The 21,794-nt window shown below is 43.9% G+C and overlaps 1 long non-coding RNA gene across 1 annotated transcript in view; it reads left to right on the top strand.

Moving 5' to 3' along the window:
* Positions 1 to 21,573, top strand: part of LOC146805400 (uncharacterized) — a 113,477-nt gene extending 91,904 nt beyond the window's left edge. The window contains exon 3 of the long non-coding RNA XR_014967840.1: positions 21,548 to 21,573. This is a non-coding gene — a long non-coding RNA (uncharacterized LOC146805400). The remainder of the gene's footprint in view (positions 1 to 21,547) is intronic.
* The last annotated feature ends 221 nt before the right edge of the window (positions 21,574 to 21,794 follow it).

The following is a 21,794-nucleotide window of genomic DNA, read 5'->3' on the forward strand; positions in this document are numbered from 1 at the left end:
CCGCGTCGCGGACGCGCGCGGACGGCGCCGGGCGGAGCCCGGGCAGAGGGCGGGCCGTCTGTGGCCGTCAGTGGTCTGCAGTGGTCGGGCGGGCCACCCCTCTAACATTGTCATCTCGTCTGTGGTGAGTCTAAATTTTCTCCTACTATGGAGTCTGCTAATGCTGGTGCTATACAGGACGATTTCCCTTTCCCCCCTGCTACATTTGAGTCCCTACTTGAAAATGCATTGAACTGGGTATCAAATGAAATAGCTGACACTGAAAGAAGAATGTCCATGAGCTGCACTAACAATATTACTCAGCCGACATCATTGTCAAATAGCCCTGGGTTTCCACTATCACCAGCTGTTGTTATTACAAAACCGGTATTGGTATTAACATCCCCCGTATCCCTGTTGTCTGAAATTGTTCCCACTATTACAATCGCCTCCCAGGATGATGTTACTACCTTGGGATCTATGGACACTAGTAATAAACAGGGAGGGGAAAAACGCAAAAGAGGCACTACCAAACCCAGTGCCAATAAAAGGAAACAACCCCCAACTAGCAAGAATCAGCCTACGCCTCAGAGCTTGTGGAATAAACAAAAACCTACTGGGGCACAAACTGTTCATGTTGTGGATAAAGACCTTGTGGTCGCGGATGATGATACTCCTACCGCAACCACTACTGACTCAAGTGGGACCTCTAACACTATATGGACCCAAACAACACTAATGGGAGATAATTATCATCTCTCGAAACAGAATGGGAACCTTATAGAAACTATAGTGGATACTATTTTTAATCGATTAGAGAAGCAAATGATCAATCAGTTTAATAATGTTTTTAAAAGACTTGATAGATTAGATATCCTGGTTAGAAACGAAGAAGTAAAAAGAAAGGGGTCTGTCATCTTGGATCAAATCAGAGCTGACCGTCTCGTAAAACAACTTGAATCTGTAAGCAACACTCTGTCACTAAAGAAACAGGAAGTTCCCACCTTACCGGGTGGTGGCACGAGTAACCCTGGAACATCAGCCCCCTCTATTGTACCACCTACAATTCAACCCCGATCTGCCAATGGAGGGAAGAACTTGGCAAAATCCAATTTACCTCCCAAATCTACCCCAACGCCTGCACCTAGACAAACTGCCCCTTCCGTTATTATTAATAAAAATGCCACTAACCACAAGAACGGCTCCATCCAATCTATAACAGCAATAAGACCAACTGCTGTTAACAATAAAGGTATTGGGCAAGCAGGGACAAGCAGGCCTATTAAACATCAAGGGCCTGCCTTACATTTGCCACCGGATGCCTGTCCTTTTGTCCTGGTCCTTGCAGGAGTACCATCGTTGAGGGAGGAACAGGGGGAATCATGGGTGCAATTGCGAAACAAATGTATAGACTGGCTAACTAAGCACAAAGGTGCCGGATACGACATCTCAAGAGAGATTTTATCGGCTCGTAGGGTGTCTTGGGTTGGCCCCCTAACTAAAGATAAGGAAGGTGACTGTATCGTTCTCAATTTTAAAAACCCTGGTACTGTAAGACATCTACTCAACAGGAATGGTAACTGCTCTGCTATTTCTACGGTTGTAACTATGTTACCTTTGAGTTACTTTTACAGACAACCTACAATGCAATCACGGCCACCCTTAATGCAATTTCAACCACCACCAATGCATTTTCAGCCACCCCCTATGCAATTCCAGCCAGCTTCATTTCCATTCAATATGTTTAATAGATTTGCACCTTTGTCAGATTTGGATATGCTAGACTGACCCACATCGACTAATTCAGTCGAATTATCATTGGCATCAACCACTGAAACTCAGGAAGTCCCACAACCTTTGCCACGGACTGTAGTGAGAGAAAAACCCACGAACCAAAGACTATTGCCCCAGGATTTCGAACTATCTTTTGTAAGTTGGAACATAGCGGGTCTTAATACTAAAATGAAAATTAAAGAATGGTTAGAATGGGTTAAAAATAACTGTGACATATTGATGCTACAAGAGACTTGGTGCACAACTACACCTACAATGGAGGGTTTTTGTTGTTATAATTTAAAGGCTTCTCCTTCACCTATGGGTCGCCCCAGTGGGGGTTTATCTATCTGGACTAAAATAAAATCCGGGGTACAAATCAAATTGATCCCTACACCGGGTAAATGTTTTATGGCTATGAAGTACACCAACAGGATGAAACTATGCATAATTAACTTTTATAATAATGATTTTGTTACTCGTCCCAATGACAATTTTTTGTCACTGTTCAATTTTATTGATGAAATTATGGAGGGGCAGAAGTATGGGCCCTTTGATGGCATTTGCATCGGAGGGGATTTTAATGCTCATATGTACCGCAATAGTCCTCCATGTAGAAACGGTGAAGAGTTGAAAAACCATCTAGCCTCCCGTGATTTAGTAAATGCAATGGAAATTGCTGGTTCTAGTGCAAACAATATATCAACACCTACATATATAGGCCAGGGCTGCGCTTCTACGATAGACTATATATTTATCTGTCCGACATTGTGTGACATAATTTTAAAAGTAGAAGTCATCTGTTCCGCATATAGTGATCACTACCCGCTTAGAATATACTTAGATAATCCACAGATCACGAAGGTTGCATCGAGAGCAGAGTTTGGGGCACAAAATCTGGTTTTATCTACTGATAGACTAAGATTAATATGGAAAGGGGTGGACAATAAAGATATTTTAGCTAGAGTAATTAATAAACACCTTAAGATAGTAGAGACTTGTCTGTCGCACATTAGCCCAAGCGACGATGTGGTTATTGCCTTTGGTAATCTTTGTGGGGCTATTAAAAGAGAATCCTCTAAACCAGCTAGGCCTCATATAGATCATGGCCCTCGCTGGTTTGACTCCTCCTGCTCTAAGGCCAATAGGGACCTGAGGGCGGCCTTAAAAATCAATCCTAGGGACGCTCAACTTGTGAGAGAATTAAGATCAAAATACAAATCCATGTTACGCATTAGATCTGAGGCCCTAGTGATTAATCACTGGAAATCTCTCACGCGCACTGCCTCATTAAAAGACACAACAGGTTTCTGGAGAGAAGTCAAGTCCCTCAGATCCTTTGGTTCTAACATCAAACCAATCAATTGCAATATAACTGGCGAGGTGTGGGTAGAGCACTTTTCCAAAATTTATGCTATATCACCCACTTCTCTAGACACTGTCCCCCTATCCAACACCGTTGACCGACTGAACTTCTCAATATCCGAGGCCGAGGACGCTATATTTGAGAGCGCTAGTAATAAAGCTCCCGGCCCGGATGGTCTTTCTATTGACCAGATTAAATCTGAAATCAATTTTTGGGCCCCTTTATTATGTAACTTATTTAATAACTTGGCTGACAGCTCAATTCCCGAATCCTGGTCGAACAGTGTCATCGTACCGATATTCAAAAAAGGTGACAGGTCGGATCCTGCCTGCTACCGCCCGATTTCACTGATCGATAATACGCTCAAAGTTCTTGGAAGGGTAATTTTTAAAAGGATAAGGAATTGGGCTGAGGATAATAATGTTTTACACTGCAGTCAATTGGGATTCAGAAGCCTTGTGGGCACTGTCGAACAATGTCTTAATTTGAATTTGATTATGGCCAAATATACCATTGTTAAAAAGTCCCCGCTTTATTTAGGTTTTATGGATCTGAGTTCCGCATTTGATTTTGTTAATCGTTCTAGGTTGTGGTCACTTTTGCTTGATTATGGTTTGGATGACTCACTGGTATATTTTCTCTCTTATTTACATAGGGATCTAAAGGCGAGAGTACGTATTAATAATGATGGTGAATTATCTGATGATATTTTTATTAGTAGAGGAGTCAGACAGGGCTGCGTACTCGCCCCACTGCTTCTTATTTTATATATTAACGGGTTGAGCTGCTCTTTGAGCAAGAACACTAAGGATGTACCAATTATAAACGGTTCCGCCATTTCTACCCTACTTTATGCGGATGACGCAGTATTAATGGGGCGTACCCCGAATGCTTTACGCACTTTAATCACTGGGTTTGTTGCTTTTATGTCCGATTTGGGCTTAAGTACCAATTTTAATAAATCTTTCATTATGAACTGTGGACCTAAAAAGTACAACATTACTTCAATTAAATCAGGGGACAATATATTAAAATGCACCAGCACCTTCCCTTATCTAGGGTTACTATTTTCTAATACAGGCTCATGGCAGCCACATGCTGCCTATGCGAGAAATAAAATTGGCAAATCAATCAACTCAATTTTATCTCTCCGACAACCCAAACTGGCTGATGTCATTTCCCCCCTGCTCAATATTTATCGTACCCAATCCCAACCAACTGGGACATATGGAGCAGAAGTGTGGAGTTATTGTAACAGCACGTCTCTCCAGTTGGAGGAAAATAGATTTTGTAGAAGGGTGCTGGGGGGAGTTCCCTGTGCGCCCACATTTATTTGTCACAATGAACTTAGGCTGCCATATATTGCTGATTTTATTAGGTCAAGGCCCGCGCTTTTTTGGATAAAAATATGGTCCAATCCAGCTGCATCCTTAACACGCAGTATAATATCTGATTGTTTATTATACAAAAGATCCCACCTTATACCCTGGTTAAATGCAGTCAATAATAGCCTGTTGAGCGTGGGACATGGTTCTTTGTTCAGCGCCCCTAATACCATTGCCCCCGCTCACAAGAACAGTGTAAAACGGGCACTGTTTGATCTATATAAGGAGGAACGAAGGAGATCCGAATTGGTAAAACCTGCTGTTATTAAATATTTGCCACTAACTGATCCAGGCAATGATAACTTAAACAAGCCCTGCAGATACCTGTCAATCCCAATAGGAAGACGGAACCGGAGCCTTTTATTCAGGTTCCGGGAAGGAAGCATTGTCTATTTACTAAGCTTCCCTCTTGGCTATAACAAAAGTTTAGAAGAGCTGGATTGCCCTTGTGCAGAGGCTGGAAAACAAAGTTTGTTGCACTATTTTTTCTTCTGTGGCCATTATAAGTTGTATACCCGTCAATATTTAATGCCGATTTTCCGTAAATATAATCTAAGGGACTTTAATCTGGCATTGAGATTCCTACAAATGTTGCCAACAGACGAGGTTATATATACTGTAAATTGTTTTATAAAAGTCTGTGTGAGATCTAGGGCAAGCATGGAACACGCATAATGGTCATTGAATGCACATTGCTCCTTACCATTCTGATATAAATTGTATACAGAATCAATTATATGTGTGTTTGGATCTGTATGATTATTTTGGAAGTGGATAAAGTGGAATCTACGACTACATATACTAATAGACTAATGTATATCCTTATTATGTACTATGCACTTTACGTTATATATATGCTGCTCAAACCCAACTGGAAATCTTGTTCTTAATTTTTATATATGTTTTTATGTGTTTTATTCTGTATGTACTTTTATGGATGTACCAAATTCCGAATAAAGATCATTTGAATTGAATTGAATTGAAGTCCGTTCTGCCATTATCACAGTCACAGGAGGAGACTTCACCAAGTCTAGTCACCACGTTATCGCGGTTCATAGGGGGCACGTCTGATGTCTGCCGGTAGCTCGTTTCAGGATTTGGCTGCAATGTTAGAGAAGAATCTTCCGCCTGTTCTGGCTCTGTGGATTTGCAGGGTTTCTACTAGTGCGACGCTGGAAGATCGGAGATTTCTTTGGGTACGTGGAAGTTGATTCTGTCATTGAGGTATTTGGGTCCGTTGTTGTGTAGCCATTTGTAGGCATGAGCGAGGATTCTGAAGGTGACTCTTTTCTCCACGGGGAGCCAGTGGAGTCTTCGTAGGTGTTGGCTGATGTGTTTGTGCCTGGTGGCGGTGTTCTGTGTTGTCTGGAGTTTGCGGAGTAGGGACTTGTTGATGCCGGCGTAGAGTGCGTTTCCATAGTCCAGTCTGCTGGTGATGAGTGTGTGGGTGACTGTCTTCCTTGACTCAGTGGGGATCCATCTGAAGGTCTTGCGGAGGATGCAGAGGGTGTTGAAGCAGCTGGAGGTGATGGCGTTGACGTGGCGGTTCATGGTGAGTGATGAGTCAAGTACGATGCCGAGGTTCTTGGCGTGGTCTGAGGGGGTAGGTGGGCTTCCGAGGGCGGTCGGCCACCAGGTGCTGTCCCATGCAGAAGGGGTGGCTCCCAAGACAAGGACTTCTGCCTTCTTGGCGTTGAGTTTCAGGCAGCTGTTGGTCATCCAGACTGCAACGTCTTGCATTCCTTTCTGGAAGTTGAGTTTGGTGGTGGTGGGGTGTTTGGTGAGCGAGAGGATGAGCTGGGTCTCGTCGGCATAGGATACGATGTTTAGGCCGTGTTGTTGGACGATGGCTGCGAGGGGGGGCCATGTAGATGTTGAAGAGGGTCGGGCTCAGTGATGACCCCTGTGGGACTCCGAGGTTCTTGGCGTGGTCTGAGGGGGTAGGTGGCCTTCCGAGGGAGGTCGGCCACCAGGTGCTGTCCCATGCAGAAGGGGTGGTTCCCAAGACAAGGACTTCTGCCTTCTTGGCGTTGAGTTTCAGGCAGCTGTTGGTCATCCAGACTGCAACGTCTTGCATTCCTTTCTGGAAGTTGAGTTTGGTGGTGGTGGGGTGTTTGGTGAGGGAGAGGATGAGCTGGGTCTCGTCGGCATAGGATACGATGTTTAGGCCGTATTGTTGGACGATGGCTGCGAGGGGGGGCCATGTAGATGTTGAAGAGGGTCGGGCTCAGTGATGACCCCTGTGGGACTCCGCAGGTGATTTTCGTGGGATCGGAGAGGAAGGGTGGCAGTCTGATCCTTTGGCTTCTTCCGGTGAGGAATGATCGGATCCAGTCCAGTGCTGACCCTTGTATGCCTGCGTCGTGTAGCCTGGCATCTAGTGTGCGGTAGGAGACGGTGTCGAAGGCCGTTAATAGGTCGAGTAGGATGAGGGCTTCAGAGTGGCCTTGGTCCATGAGGGTGCGGATGTCCTCTGTGGCAGCAAGTAGGGCGGTCTCGGTGCTGTGGTTGCTTTGGAATCCAGATTGGGACGGGTCGAGGATGGCGTTCTTTTTGATGAATCGTGTCAGTACCCTATTGACTGTTTTCTCTGCAACTTTGGCTGCGAAGGGAAGGAGTAAGATAGGCCGATAGTTCTTGAGGTCAGTGGGGTCAGATTCTTGAGCAAAGGTCTGGGAAGGTGCCTGCTTTGAAGGTGGTGTTGATGGTTTGTTGTAGTTGGACTGCGATGGCGGCAGTGGCTTTGTGGTAGATGTGAGGAGGGCAGGGGTCGGTGGGGGCCCCCGAGTGGATGCCTTTCATGGTTGAGGCAGTGTCTTCGGCTGTGATCGGAGTCCAGTTGGAGATGGTGGGCTGACTGGTGTCTCTGGGGAAGGGGCGGGGGCTGGCTGTTGTGTCCGGTGGATGGTCGCCGAAGTGGTTGTAGAGGTTTTTGGTTTTAAGGTGGAAGTAGGTTCCAAACTTGTCACAGAGGTCCTGGGAGGGGGTGATGTCTGTAGCTTTGCTGTGTGTGTTGGTGAATTCCTGAATGACACTGAAGAGTTCCTTGGAGTTGGTGGAGTTGGCAAGGATTTTGTTGTGGATGAAATTCCTCTTGGTGGTTCTGATTTGGTTGTGGTAGTCTGTCATAGAGTCCTTGTAGGTGGTGTAGTTTTCGGTTGTCTTGGTGTTTCTCCAGTTCTTCTCCAGGCGCCTGCAGGTGCGTCTGGCTTCTTGGAGATCAGTGGTGCACCCGGCGGCTTTCCTGGGACGTTGTTTGTCGGCGCTGCATAGTGGGGCAAGCTGGTCTGCGCAGTTGGAGATCAAAGTGTGGAGTTCTCTGGCTGTGACGTTTGCGTCGGATGACCCGGTGTGGTTGTCTCCTTCGTGGTGGGCATGGGGACGGTTTGGGTGCCTTGGGTTGGTCGACGGTGAAGTGTACGCAGTGGTGATCGGTCCATGGTGGTTGCATTGTGTGGCTGAAGTGGACACCTGTGCCTGCAGCGAAGATGGGGTTGAGGGTGTGCCTTGCTCGCTGGGTCGGTGTGGTGACAAGCTGTTTGAGTCCGATGTTGGCAAGACTATCCTGAAGTGTTGTGGAGTTGGGGTCGCTGGGGTTGTCGAGGTGGAAGTTCAGGTCTCCGATGAGTATGTAGTTTATTAAGGGGATGGCGTGGGGTGCGATGAAGTCGGTGATGGTGGTGGCGAAGTGTGTCCAGGGGTGGGGGGGTCTGTAGACGAGGGTTCCTTGGAGTGTGGCGTTGGGCTTGGTCTGGATCTGGAAGTGCAGGTGCTTGGCGGAGGGGTAGGTTTAGCTGGAGGTGGAGGGTGTTCTGATGGGCAATGGCGAGGCCCCCTCCTGGGTGGTTTGGGTGGTCCTTCCTCTGGATCTTGGAACCTTCCGGGTTGGCGGTGTTGATGTCTGGGGCGGAGGAGGTGTTGGGCCAGGTCTCCGTGAAGAAGGCGATGTTGGGCGAGAGAGAGTCGAGTGGGTCCCAGATTTCCATGGCGTGTTTGTGTATGGAGCGCACGTTGAGGAGGATGCATCTTAGGGTGTCGCCGGTGCTGGCGTCGGCTGTGTTAGAGGTCGGAGCGGAGGTGAAGATCTGGCGGCAGTAGAGGCAGGAGAATTGGTCGTGTTCGATGAAGCCTGTTGGCAGTCTTTGAGTCTTCCGGGGCTGAGTGCGAGGAATGATTGATTCGCCCGCCCTTTTGTGAGAGTTCGACAGATTAGGAGTGAGGTGAGTTGTCAGAGTTGTGTGCTATCCATCGTGTCGGACTGGAATCAGGTACCTTATCAAAGCTGTGAGTCCCAGTATAGGAATGCAATAGATGACAAATGAGGTGAATTGACAGAGCTGTGTATGAGCTCAAGTGCTGAAATAACTATGATGATGGCGGTCAGAACTGGAGATCATGGTTGTCAGAATTACATAGATGCCAGTACTAAAATAGCAGGATGGGCCAAGGCTGCATCATGGTACTGGGGCACATCTTCAGAGCTATATATGAGGGTTGCAGAATATGGAAAGTAAAAGATGCATGCTGTAGGTTAGGGGAGAGACCCAAAGGCAGCCCTGCGTGCATGGTTTTGAGTTGTAAGTGGTAGTAGATAGTGCTGCAGGTGAAGATTGAGGTCCATTGGTGGAGCTGTTTACTGCTTCTCTAAGCAATAGAAAGATGCCCTGCAGGACAGGTGTACTGGCAGAGCTGTGTGTCGCTTCCGACACTGGAATAGCAGGAGTGGCTGCTGCATGTTGTATATAGAGTGCACCAACAGAGCTGTATGTTGCTTTCATTAGTCGAAAAGCAGAGGTATAAGAGGTCAGAACTGAGCAAACATATGTGCTAGCTTCAGTGTATTAATATGCTCGCTCACTTATGAATAATATGCATCTAATGCAGAGGAGGGAAAATAACTATAAATAGATCGAAGCACAATATACAAAAATGTACCTTTAAAATAAGCCAAAAGATAAACCAATTTCCTAGGTTTTGGGATAAACTTGCATAACCAAATCATGAAATTAATTATTTACACTGTACTATGACTCTAAAAAGCAAACCAATAAAATAATTATTTCTGCCCACTAAAGAAATCAAACCACCCCTCTTTTGCTGGAAAATCTTGTTCTTGAAAAAAATAGGTACAACCTGAAGGCCAGTGGGAAAACATCATTGATATAAAAGTTGTAACCAGCAAGAAGTCCGAAAATGAACAGAAGAATGCACACTCAATTGGGTCAAGACGATTGGAGGAGAGTGCCACTCTTTAAAAACTCCTCACCAGTGCACACTTGTGCCCCGGGCCATCAATGGGGTAAGTGGCCAATAAAATAGGATAAAACTACAGAAAAGATAGGATATGTTCATAGTAATTGCTCGTATGGAATGGACAGCTTCACAGAAATGAGTACTTTAGTTGCAAACACAACTGTGCCTCATAGTTGGTGCTTATATTTTAACATCTCTAATTTTTTAGGATATATATGGGATAAAAGTGTTCCATGACCATACAGAGGAATGAGACCGAAGGCTGAGCTCCTTTATGAAGTTATGGAATGCCGATGTGATTTGCAACATCCATCTAATGTCCGGCAGGGTGTACCTTATCCCTTATAATATATGGTCACAACATCACCTTTCCCACAAACCACTTAAATCCTTTGTGCTTAGCTTTTTCATATGAAAGGGAGAGCATGTATGCAAAGTTGAAGAATAAAAAATAGAATCTCTTGTGCAAAATTAAGTGCATCAAAAACTGTTAGATAATTGTTGCAAAATATATTAGAAGCAGGTTAATGCAGGCATTTTGTTTTTAAAAAAGGCATGGCAACTCGGAATGTGTAAAAACATGCAGAAAGATTCTAACTTTTCTATAATTACCCAAGGAGTGCAAAAGCAAAACATGTTGCCATAATATCTCCTTTCTGCTTGTCACTATACTGCTAAAAAACAGAGCCGAAAAAGGAAAGCAATGTTTCATTTTGTTCCTTAAACTGTTGCTTTAATTATGCTCAGTGACCTGACCTGCCTTTCCCCTCGACTTCTGGGCTTGTCAGAACTCAACTATAATAAGTTTTTACGGTTAAGTTCTTTCATCATTTCTTTATAACAGGCGTTTGGGTGTGTCACAAGTCGCCTGTTATAAAGACATTAAAGAATTTTTTTATACAAATATTGCAGGATTCCATGTATTATATTTGTATAAATATTGCAGAATGAGGGACACTATGCTGACAGACCCGTTTCCTGGCCAAGTCCCAGGCTGCCCAGTTAAGGTTCAGCCAACATTTGGAAACTGATCAACCCCATGAAATTCTGTCAAAAAGGATCCTACTAGAAGAAACGTACAGAGTGGCATTCTAAAACCACTACTGACAAAGTCAACATGGCTGATTTCTTTTTTAACAGCGGGCATCACAAAGGGAGGGACATGCGGGTCGAGGGAAATTGTCCTTTAAATTAAACAGATTGGTGAAGGGGAACCAGAGAGAGATGGAGGAAGGGAGAGAGAGAGGGGGGCACAAGGCCACAATGCTTTTCATTGGAGGCTGAAAGGAAAAGTGGGAGGAAAGATATGTGATGGGAAGGTGGGGCGGTGAGCAAAAGAGCACAGACATGCTCTCTCTGCAGAGGCAATGAGAGGATGGTGCAAGACGCAGGACATGCCCTCTCATGGAGTGCTAAATAGTTCCATGACATCAGCAGAGTAATGCTACACAATTGCCAGAGGTAAAAGAGTTATGCTCCAGGAGAGGGGCAAACAGAATAAGCCACAAATAAAATCAGAGAACTGAGATTGACAGTGAGGTCAACTAATCATGAGCAAGGATTGAATCTGTCTAATTTTGCAAACAAGGCTGTCTGCAACAGTGTGAGAAATTGGGTTGTTGGTTGAGTGGGCTGTTAACAGCCACAATCCCTCTCGGGGAACCACAAAGATCACTAAATTAACCGGTACTTAACCCTCTGGTAGCTTGGCACAAAGTGGTCAGGCTTCACTTAGAGGCAATGGGTAAAATATTTATGCAGCACACAAAGAGTAATAAAGTGAAAACAAAGCACAAGAAAAATCTCACACCAATTTAGATATAGTACATTTTAATAAATAACTGGTAGAACCTGAGCTGTGAAGTTTAAGGTAAAAAATGGCGCTTTAAATATCAAAGCACCAACCGCTGCCATATAGTAGTATCAGACCGGGGTAAAGTAAAAAACATATGGCCTACTGTGATGGAGCGCAAGTTTGATAAAAAAAAGTGGGTTCGGCCCGGTTGGCACTTACCTTCGGACTTAGAAGAAATTTGAAGAACATTTTTCTGAGAAGGTAAAGTTCAGTGGGGCAAGGCTGCAGGTGCTGTCTGGGGATGGAGCATCATCAGTAGGGAGCCATTGGACTAAGTCGTGGTGAAGGTTTATGCGTTCGGACTTAGTATCTTTTTTGTAAGCCGAAAATCTCCAGCGGGACGAAGCTGGAGGCTGTAGTCAATGAGAGTTTCACAAGGTCGAATAACCTTTTTGCCAAAGGCTGCTGAACAAGATTTTCTCTTGCGGAGAAGAATGTAGCAGGGGCTGCCACGAAGCCAGGCACCACCACCAAGGGTCCAGGAGTGGAGGTGCACAGCTTGGGGGTTAGTACTCACTTAGTCTGAGTCCAGGTGTGGGTTCAAGGTGGTTGAAGCCTTTTCTGTCCCTGAGGTTCTGATCAGGAGGCCAGTCAACTAGCTCTTAGAGTCACTCTGGTAGTCCTGGGTTCAAGCAGGGGAACAGGGCTCAAGCATCATGCAGACCTATGTGGGTTCAAGGCAGGCTTGAGGCAGCACGGCAGTCCTTCAAGGTGCAGTAAAGTAGTCTTGTGGAGTACACATCAGGCCACAGCAGCAGGCAATCCTCTGAGAGCCCTTCCGCAGGTCCAGAAAATGAACTGAAGAGTGGGTCTGAGAGTCTTACTTTTATACCTAGTGCCTCCTTTTAAGTAGGAGACGGTCTAGATAATTCCCTTTGAAGTGCTTGAAGTTTCCTGCTTCCCCTTTCCCTGGCTATAAGCTGGCTGCATGAACAATGCAGGGTTGACAAGTCCTCTGTGTGAAGGCAGACCACAGCCTATACAGTTGCAAGTAGGGTTGTGACCAGCTCCTCCTCTCATCCTGCCAGTTGATGGCCCATCCGGGTACTCCTAGTCACTCTATATTGTGGCTCTCTGGGAGGAATAAACAAAGTCCAACTGCCAACTACACCCACTATGGTGACCCAGGAACAGGCTGCAGCCACCAGATAGTCAGGGCAGGAAAATGCCACCTTTCTAGCAGAAGAACAATGTATTTAACACAAATCTGTTGACTGGGGGTGAATGTTAGGTTGCTCTGCATTCTGTCCATCATCTGTATGACTTTTGCTTTCTCGCCCTAAGTGTGCCGGGTATGCCCAGATGTGGGTCCTGGGCTCACTGTGTCATTGGATTGAAGCTAGTATGGCTGATGAGGGGTGATGCCCCGAAACCGGTCCCAGTATGCTTGTTTCCAGTCCAGGGAGGACCTGGCTTAGCGGTTCGGGCTGGACTCTTCCCATGAGGCACAGGGTCAAGGATGATTTGCATATGACTGGGTCTAAACTGGGGTGGCATGGTGAGCAAAAGAACGATAGATTTAACCCAGATCTATTGACTGGGTGAATGTTTGATGTGCTCTGCATTCTGTCCATCATCTGTGTGACTTTTACTTTCTCGCCCTAAGTGCGCTGGGTATGCCCAGACGTGGGTTTCCGGGCTCACTGTGCCACTGGATTTAAACTAGCTTGGGAGAAGAGGGGTGATTCCCCGAAACCAGTCCCAGGATGCTTGTTTCCGGTCCAGTGAAGACCTGGCTTGGCAGTTCAGGCTGGACTGTTACCATGAGGCACAGGGTCAAGACAGATTTGGATATGGCAAACTGGGGTGGTATGGTGAGCAAAAGAATGATGGATTTAACCCAGATCTATTAATTGGGGGTGTATGTTTGTTTTGCTCTGCATTCTGCCCATCATCTGTGTGACATTTACCTTTCTAAGAGTGGCATTTTCAAAATTGTGACTTAAAATCCAACTTTACCATTAAAGAGGATTTTTAATTGCAATTTCTCAGACACCAAACACGGATTGTTCACCTGTTTCACTACCAAAACATGTAAAACTTTAAAGTACATGTCTAACCTTTTAATTACAATGCACCCTGACCTATGGGCTACGTAGGGCCTAACTTAATTGTGACTTATATACAATGAAAGGGGAGTTTAAGGCTTGACAAGGGGTAATATTGCCAGGTCGAATAGGCAGTTAAAAACTGCATGCAGGCTGCATGTTTTAAGGCACTACCTAAGTGGGTGGCACAATAAGTGTGGTAGACCCACTAGTAGCTTTTAATTTAAAGGCCATGAGTATATGGGGTACCACTTTAATAGGGACTTTTAAGTAAATTTAATATGTCAATTGTACCATGTTTTAGGGATTGAGCACAAACACTTTAAACTGGTTTGCTTTGGTAAAGTGCAAAGAGTCCTAAAGCCAACAAATACACATTCAACAAAATGGGAGGGTGAATGCTAAAGGTTTAAGTAAAGATCACCCTAATGCTGACGGGTCTAACAGGCAGATAGTTGGAGCTGTCTGTGATAAGACCACAGAAAGGAAATATTAAGTAAATAAACCATGTAATAAAAACCTTTTGAAGAAGACAATAAAACCAGTAAATATCTTGCTTAGAAAATGAAAACTAGACAATTAGCTAATCAACTATCTCAAATAATAAATCCAGAGAGCAATTAAAAAAGAAGGGAGAGAGCCCTACACTGAGTCCCTAGCAGCCCACTACTTACCGGGGGGGGGAATAGATCCGTCATCCCACTGGAAACCTCCGAGGATCCAGAGAACGTCCCGAACCTGGAGAAAGGAAGATGAGGAACGAGTTAAACCATTCCTCCTGACCTCTCCCCTACAGGAAGGAGAAGGAGCCCCCCCCGGGGAGACCCCAGGGAAAACTAATCTGAGAGCCTGCAAGGAGGAGAAAAGGGCCTCACCCACGGAGCAGGAAGGGCTGGAGTCCGAGGTCGAGAGGCTTGGCTAGGAAGTGGCGGAGAACGCCAAGGAGGAAAGCCCTGAAGAGATGCCAATGAACGGAGGTGACGAACTGGAAGGAGATTCCCAGAGACGAGGAGAAGTTGCCCGAGGAGTGGAGTGAGGACTAGTGGATTCCCCCCAGGAGGAGCTTAACGGCCGCTGCAACTCAGAAGAGTTGTGGCACGGGCGGTGAGTGACCGAGGACATTTATCTTTGCTTTAATGGGGGAACTCACAGTGGGGAGGAAGGGAACAGGGTTGGGAAAGGAGACTGCGGGAACGGGTGTTTGGGTTAGGAGACCTGAGGAGCTGACCGTGACATTATATACACCTTCCCATTATCAGCAGACAGCCCGATAGAAAAGGGCAGAATTTTGTTTGATAATATGAACATGCACATTATCTCATTACCTGGCCTAATTTACCTCCCTCACTGGACTCAGTCATAATTAGGAAACCCTTGGGCCAAAGTCCAGTAAACAGAGGACAATTAAGGCAGACAGAAGGACCTTAGAAAAAGGTCATAGAGGTCAACCCAATTAAGCGTTTCTTTAGTTTTCTTTTAATTTTGTGTTTTTTCCTGGGCCTGCGTGTGGAGACATCCACCACTATCTATTCTATTTCTATTACCACAGTGTGAGTGGGAAAAACGACCAGGACATAACCCCTCTCCCTTCAGTACTGCCCACCTCTCACCTGCCCCTAGAGAGTGTGTGCAATTTTATATGTGACACCTTTGGGTGTGGTGAAGGGCACTATCGTAGGCCTAAACATATCTGATAATTCTAAAGATACTCACCTGCCCCTTTATGTTTTTTCTTCTGAGCCTCCTGGGGATTCCATCTGGAAAGAGGAATCTGCAAAAGGAAAGAAAAAGGGAAAATAGTGATCACACCGAAGAAATCAGGAATCCAGGGGAAAAGAACAGACATTAAAAAGCTCCTGTGTTAATCCGTTCTGTGAATAAAGAAGCAAAATTGATAAACATATAAAGCCTCCTAGCTTCTATTTCCTTCCATCCCTCCCACAGGCCAATTTGTATGAAAGAATTACATTTTTTATCTTAGTTTTCAAGAATAATGTAAGGAAAAGCTGGCCCATAAAAAGCAGAAAGTTAAGACAGTTTAAGGCAACCCAAATTGAATAAATTGTCAGTGAAAGAGCAAGAGTTGCTAGATAAAACATTTTCAGAGAAAGTCACAGAGGCAATAGAATATTTACCAATTGATAAATCTCAAAGGGATGATAGGCTCCTGAATGAAATAAATAAACTATTCATAAGACCCTTAGCCACTGTTAATGAGATGAGTCTTATGCTGGAGTTTACACTCTCATTTAGACTGGGAAAATTAGTACACTTCCGGATGCCAGGGAAAAAACTTGACAAAATGTGTCTCTTAATGACTCATTACTTTGTTAAATTACGATTATTAAAAAAAACGAAAATAGTGATGTGTGGATTGTCAGTAGCATATAACTTAAGCACTGTAGCATAGTGAGCACAGGAAACACGTATTGACATACCCATTGTACTTTGGGTGTCACACTGAGTAAGACAAAAATATGATCAGTAGATTGCTTTGAATAATCTCAACCTCTAGCAATCACTTGGGTGGCAATCCAATTCACCGTTTGTTTGCCCACCATGCCACATATCCGATGTATTCTAATAACCTTTGAAGCATGATACTCCTTAAAAGTATTTTAGGATTTTCCTGACTGAGTGGATCTCAGGATCTGAGAAGTAGAGGAAAATGTCATCTACAATTAGATTCATTTTGTTCTCAATGGCACCAAATCGAACTCCGCTGACCTCTAGTGAGGATGAGATCTTAATGGCCAGTTGTTCAATTGTGGGGATAGTAAAGAGAGGGGACAAGGACAGCCTAATCTGGTCATGGTGAATCTCTTCTATGGATTACCAATGACCCTGATCATGGTTCTAGTAATACACTGTCCACTGCCACCACATGGGCTCAATGTGAGGGAGATATTTATGTAAATGACGACACAATGCTAATAACTATATATGATGTCCTGATATTTTTAGCAAGAGCTTTGACCACTGACTGCTTGAAAGAATTTTGATTTATTTATTTCCAGTTTTGGTGAGCACTGCTATACCTTAAAGAAGCATTGTGTGCTTAATAAATAACCAATACAATTCAAGAGTAAATATATGAGGAGAGTAGGGATTCAAAGAGAGAGACAACATACAAGTGGGGTAACTTAAACAGGGGAGGTTATAATACACATTTAATAAGGAGCAAAACTTGTGAATTTTCATTAGCATCCTTACGAGGAGCTGATCATGAATTCCATTGAAAGGGAGCTCCTGAGCCTGGCCATGAATCCAATTAATGACAGCTTTGATCCCACTTGAGAGTTTAAGGCAGTTTTTTAGGAGGAAGGAGTATGCACTCAAAAGCCTTCTCTGTCCTCGGGAAATGATACAAAATGCTGTTAGGGAAGGGCTTGTGAGCCAAACAGTCAATTTTGAATATTATTCGGGCTTGGATGGGTAGCCAGCAAAATTCATTTTGTACCAGCGAGATGTAATCAAATTTCCTTTTAAAAGAGATAAGCCAGGCCTTGGTGTGGAGGACAGCCTTATAGAGAGAGTGAGAACAGTAGGACCTCCACAGGATCTCATTGCTGCAATCCAGGTGAGCGATTATCAGGGCATGGTCACAGTTCTCTGTTGGTTAGATGTCAGGAAATGTTTGATTTTTCTCAGAGCCAGCAGCAAGAAATGTATGGATTAGGCACATTTATTGCTGTGGCATAGTGAAGTCAGAGTATTTTCAATAATGAAGCCTTAGGATTGTACAGATTATATAAGGATTGGATGAAGGTCATCAAAACAACATTTGTTTGGAATGGCTTGGGCCCATTTTTTTATGTTGCTTGGAGTGATGTGTCAACGTATCTTTAGATGCGTTAGTAGGAGGATGTTGCTTGATGTCCAGAGCAGTATTTTCTATGGGCAGGTTTTCAGTTCTCTATTCAGAATTAGAATCAGAATACGCTTTATACGATTTAAGAGTATTAAACCAAAAAAGCACAATACATTTCAAAAACATGAATTACATCATAACAATTTAAATTAAAAAGAGAAATCATGAACAGTTTAAAAGAGAGAGGGGCCATCCATTGTCATCCTATATCTAACCACCCCTTTCAGGTATTTGGCTATGTGATCAATCACAGTTCAAAAAGGCAGGGCGGCATTGTCTCCAGCCATACGCTTTTAAAATAGGCAAAATGCATTTTTTCCTAGGCAAAATATAAAACTTACAAAAGAACTTCACATGAATTGTGGACTGTGCAGACGTATTATCGCAGGGACATAAACATAAGGAACGAGACCAGTCATTTATATTTGGAAAAGTGACCCTGATATGAAAAATTCCAAGACGTAGATGGGTCAATAACAACCTATCATAAATTTCTAAGGTGTATATCAGATAGGGTTGCGTTCCTGGTTGGGTCAAAAGTAATTGATGTGCTCTTACTGATGGTTTCATGATATTTGTAGCCAATCTGATGGTCTCCAAATGATCAGTACATAGGAGCTTTAATTCATTCCTGGTAGCATGGTTCAAACTGTCAGGCTTAGCAAAGTACTCTGGATGTCCTAAGTCATTTAAAAATGTTTTAACATATGTAATCTAGGGAATACGGTCTACACCATGAAGAGACAGACAGTCATTAATCACATCCCAATTCAAACTAGTAGAAGTGCCAGTCCAGACCTTATGCCAGAGCAGAATAGGCTGCATTTTAATCTGGTCAGACAAGTAAGACAAACCCAACTCGGCATGGCAAATAAATATAGCGATGCTATTCGGTACCGCTAAAAGATATCTTAAAAATCTGTTTTCTACTAGCTGCAAGGACCCAACATTAGCATAGCCCCAAATGCCGGCTCCATACATAGCAATCGGTATGCATTTGGCTTTATAAATTATTCGTAAGTCAGCAATTGGACGCTTTCCTAACTTTCTAGCAAAATGTATCAACGCACTGGTTGCTTTGCAAAATAGCAATTTTCTTGACTCAATAGCTTTTGCCCATAGACCCCTTCTTTCGAATACAATGCCCAGGTAAGAAAAATGATTAGTAAAATTGAGTTTCCTGTTGTTAATAGAGAAATCTCGGCACTTGACATTGGGTTTCCAACATTTCATTGCAAATGTTTTATTAATATTTACGTTGAGGTCAAGATTTAACATATAGGCAGAAAAGCTAGAGATAACTTTTTGTAAACCAAGAGGAGTACAAGCCTATAGGACAGCATTGTCCGCGTATTACAATGCTCCGAGTGGCCGTTTACCAATACATGGTAGGTCCTGACATTCCCTTCTCAATGTTGCTCCCAGCCTATTAATATAGAGGGTAAACAGAAGGGGGTTAGCATGCACCCCTGCCGCACCCCCTTCTTAACAGGGAAACTGTGGCTAAGTTCGCCACTACTTCTGTAACGCACCCGGGCCCTGGCGTCTAGATAGGACTGCTTTAAAAAGTTTAAGATTGGTGGATCCACCCCCATGGACTCTAGTATACTCCATAGCTTCTGGTGGTTGACACAGTCAAAAGCTGAACTCAAATCAACTAAACACAAATATAAACTCCCCCTTTTGGCCTGCAGATTTTTTCCCAACAGAAGGTTCAAGTTCAGGCTCTGTTCAACAGTGCCCCTACCTTGGCGAAATCCATACTGTAACTCTGAAATTATACAATTTTCCTCCACCAAGAGCTCCAGGCGGTTTAAGACAACACACCCGGCCACCTTTACAAGAGAATCCAGGAGTGATATTGATCTGTAACAGGCCGGGTCGTCGCGATTGCCTTTCTTAAAAATGGGGACAAGTATGGACTGCGTCCAGGTAGCTGTAAATCCCTGGGTACAACAAGCCTTTAGGACCATAGCTAACAATGGTCCCCAAAGCACGGTGCAATATCTAAATAGATCCACAGGGATACTATCCGGGCCCGGGGCTTTGCCGCCCATGCTCGCGTTTATAGCCAAAATCACCTCATTGACGTTAAAATCAATCTCGATTGGAAGATGGCTTGAAGGGTTTATTCTTGAGGCCTCTTCATTTTGAAGATCTACCATATTGCAATAGAGACTAGAAAAACGAGTCACCCATTGCTCCTCCCCTATTGTTATTTCAATACTGGGCAGATTCCTAGAGGCAAGAAATGGAGCATTCACCGCCTTCCAGAAGCCTTTCATATCTTTTAGATCTGAGGCTTGCTTAAGATTTCACCATAATTCCAATTTGATGGCAATCTTACGCTCTTTGAGGGATAGCTTATACGCTACTCTTGCCCTTTTTACAGCTCCTGGGTCTTTCATGGGCTTATGTAAGGCAGCTATCAAGGCTGCAGGTGCTTTTGAGCATTTAGAGTCGAACCAGCCTTTCTTACTATCAACCCGGTTTTTGCTTTTTAATAATAATTTGTTTTGTGTGGACTGAGATATGTTTCTAAAAGAGCTAAGGACATCAGACTTGTTGGCAGTTTCATCGAGACAGACCAAGAAGTCATCTATACAGCTACTTAGGAGAGACTTGCATAGTTGTAACGAGTCAACACCTGCCCACTTAACTGTATAGCCATTCAATCTATTAATAACAATATCTTCTGCAGGTTGAGTGGCCAATCTTTTACTAGTTAACACATTTGCAGGAAGATCTATAAAAACACTAATAGGATAATGGTTCTCTATTCAAAAACCTTTAGTGGGCTATGATGATCAGCTATGTTGAGTGCTGCAGAGAGATCAAGTAATTCCAGAAGTTAGGAATCACCAGCATTGATGTCATCAAGGACTTTTAAGGTAGTCGTCTCCATGCTAAGTCTTGATCTCAAACTGGACTGAAAATAGTAAGAAGTTGGTTATCATCAACAAATGTGTTTAGTTGTTGGGATACACAGGATTTCCTGGCTTTGAGAGAGATGGTGACTGGCCTATTGTTGGTGAGGTTGTTTGGGTCAAGATTTCCTGGTTTGAGGATGGGCGTGATCTGGCTGTGTTTTTGGTGAGTTGGGGAAGAAGTCTGGTGAGAAGGACTGTGATATTAGCTTGACATAGCACATTTTTCTTAAATATTTCTTTCTCCTCATACTCTAAAGAATAATGTCCGTGACCATGAGCTGTCATATATAGCTATTCCTACTAGACAATGTGTTTGTATATTTAATGCAGTGCTAGTCAAACGAGTTAGAAGAAACCCGCAAACAGGTTTTTACTGTGCCACTAAGTCACCCCGTGAGAACAAGTGGAGAGGAAACCTAATTTTATATAATGTAACTCATGGAATGAAGCTAAGCAAAATCTACAATAATTTCTTTCCAGTGCTAATTTATGAATTCCCCAACTTGTGTTTTGTGGAAAATGAAAAATGTGCTACTGATGTGGTCTTGCCCAGTGCCTATGAAGAGAGCCAGGAAGACAGACTCTCAACAGATAAAAAGGGGGGCAAAGGGTAAAGTGAAGAACGAGAGCACTCTTGCTACCGGCCACAAGCATTCGACTTGGCTGGAGCTAAACAACTGAAGAAAGGTTGAGCCTGTGGCACCAAGGTTGGGAGATCACAGTGGGCCAGTGAAAAAAAGGGAATGGGCTGAAACACCTGAAAGGTTCAGAAATTAAGTCACAAAAGCAGACTATTTGTGGCAGATATATGCAATTAGTAAGGAGCGTGGACTTATACTTATGTTGGTGGCGAGTAACAAGAAAAGAGGGTTTGCTGTTTGCAGCCCTATGTATTTGGACAGTGTTAGTGCTATGGTTAGATACTGTTATGCCTTTCCAATCTGGACACACTTTTTATTGGTGGTGTGTAGAATTTTGTTCCTTTGAATTGTTAAAGTGATTTCTGTAATTAATATACCAATGGTGATTTTGCCCTACAATTCTACACTGTATCAAGCTGGCTGTGACACGTCTACATTCTGCCCAGGTTTCTTTGCAGCAATGAGCGCGTGGCTGGACAACTCTGAATATGAGCTTATGTGGCAAAGGCGAAGCAGAGGTGCCACAGGTGAGAAGCAGCACCCTCAGTTAAACTTCAATGAGTTTGACCAGATAATTAGAAATAAAAGGCTTAATTATTGTATCTTTTTTATCAAAATGTTGTGTATGGTGAAAGACAGGTGATGATTGGATTTAACTGAGCTAGGAAGCGTTATTATTATTTTGTTTATTAC

The sequence above is a fragment of the Triturus cristatus genome, chromosome 8 (genome assembly GCF_964204655.1).
Source record: "Triturus cristatus chromosome 8, aTriCri1.1, whole genome shotgun sequence".
Lineage (NCBI taxonomy): Eukaryota > Metazoa > Chordata > Amphibia > Caudata > Salamandridae > Triturus > Triturus cristatus.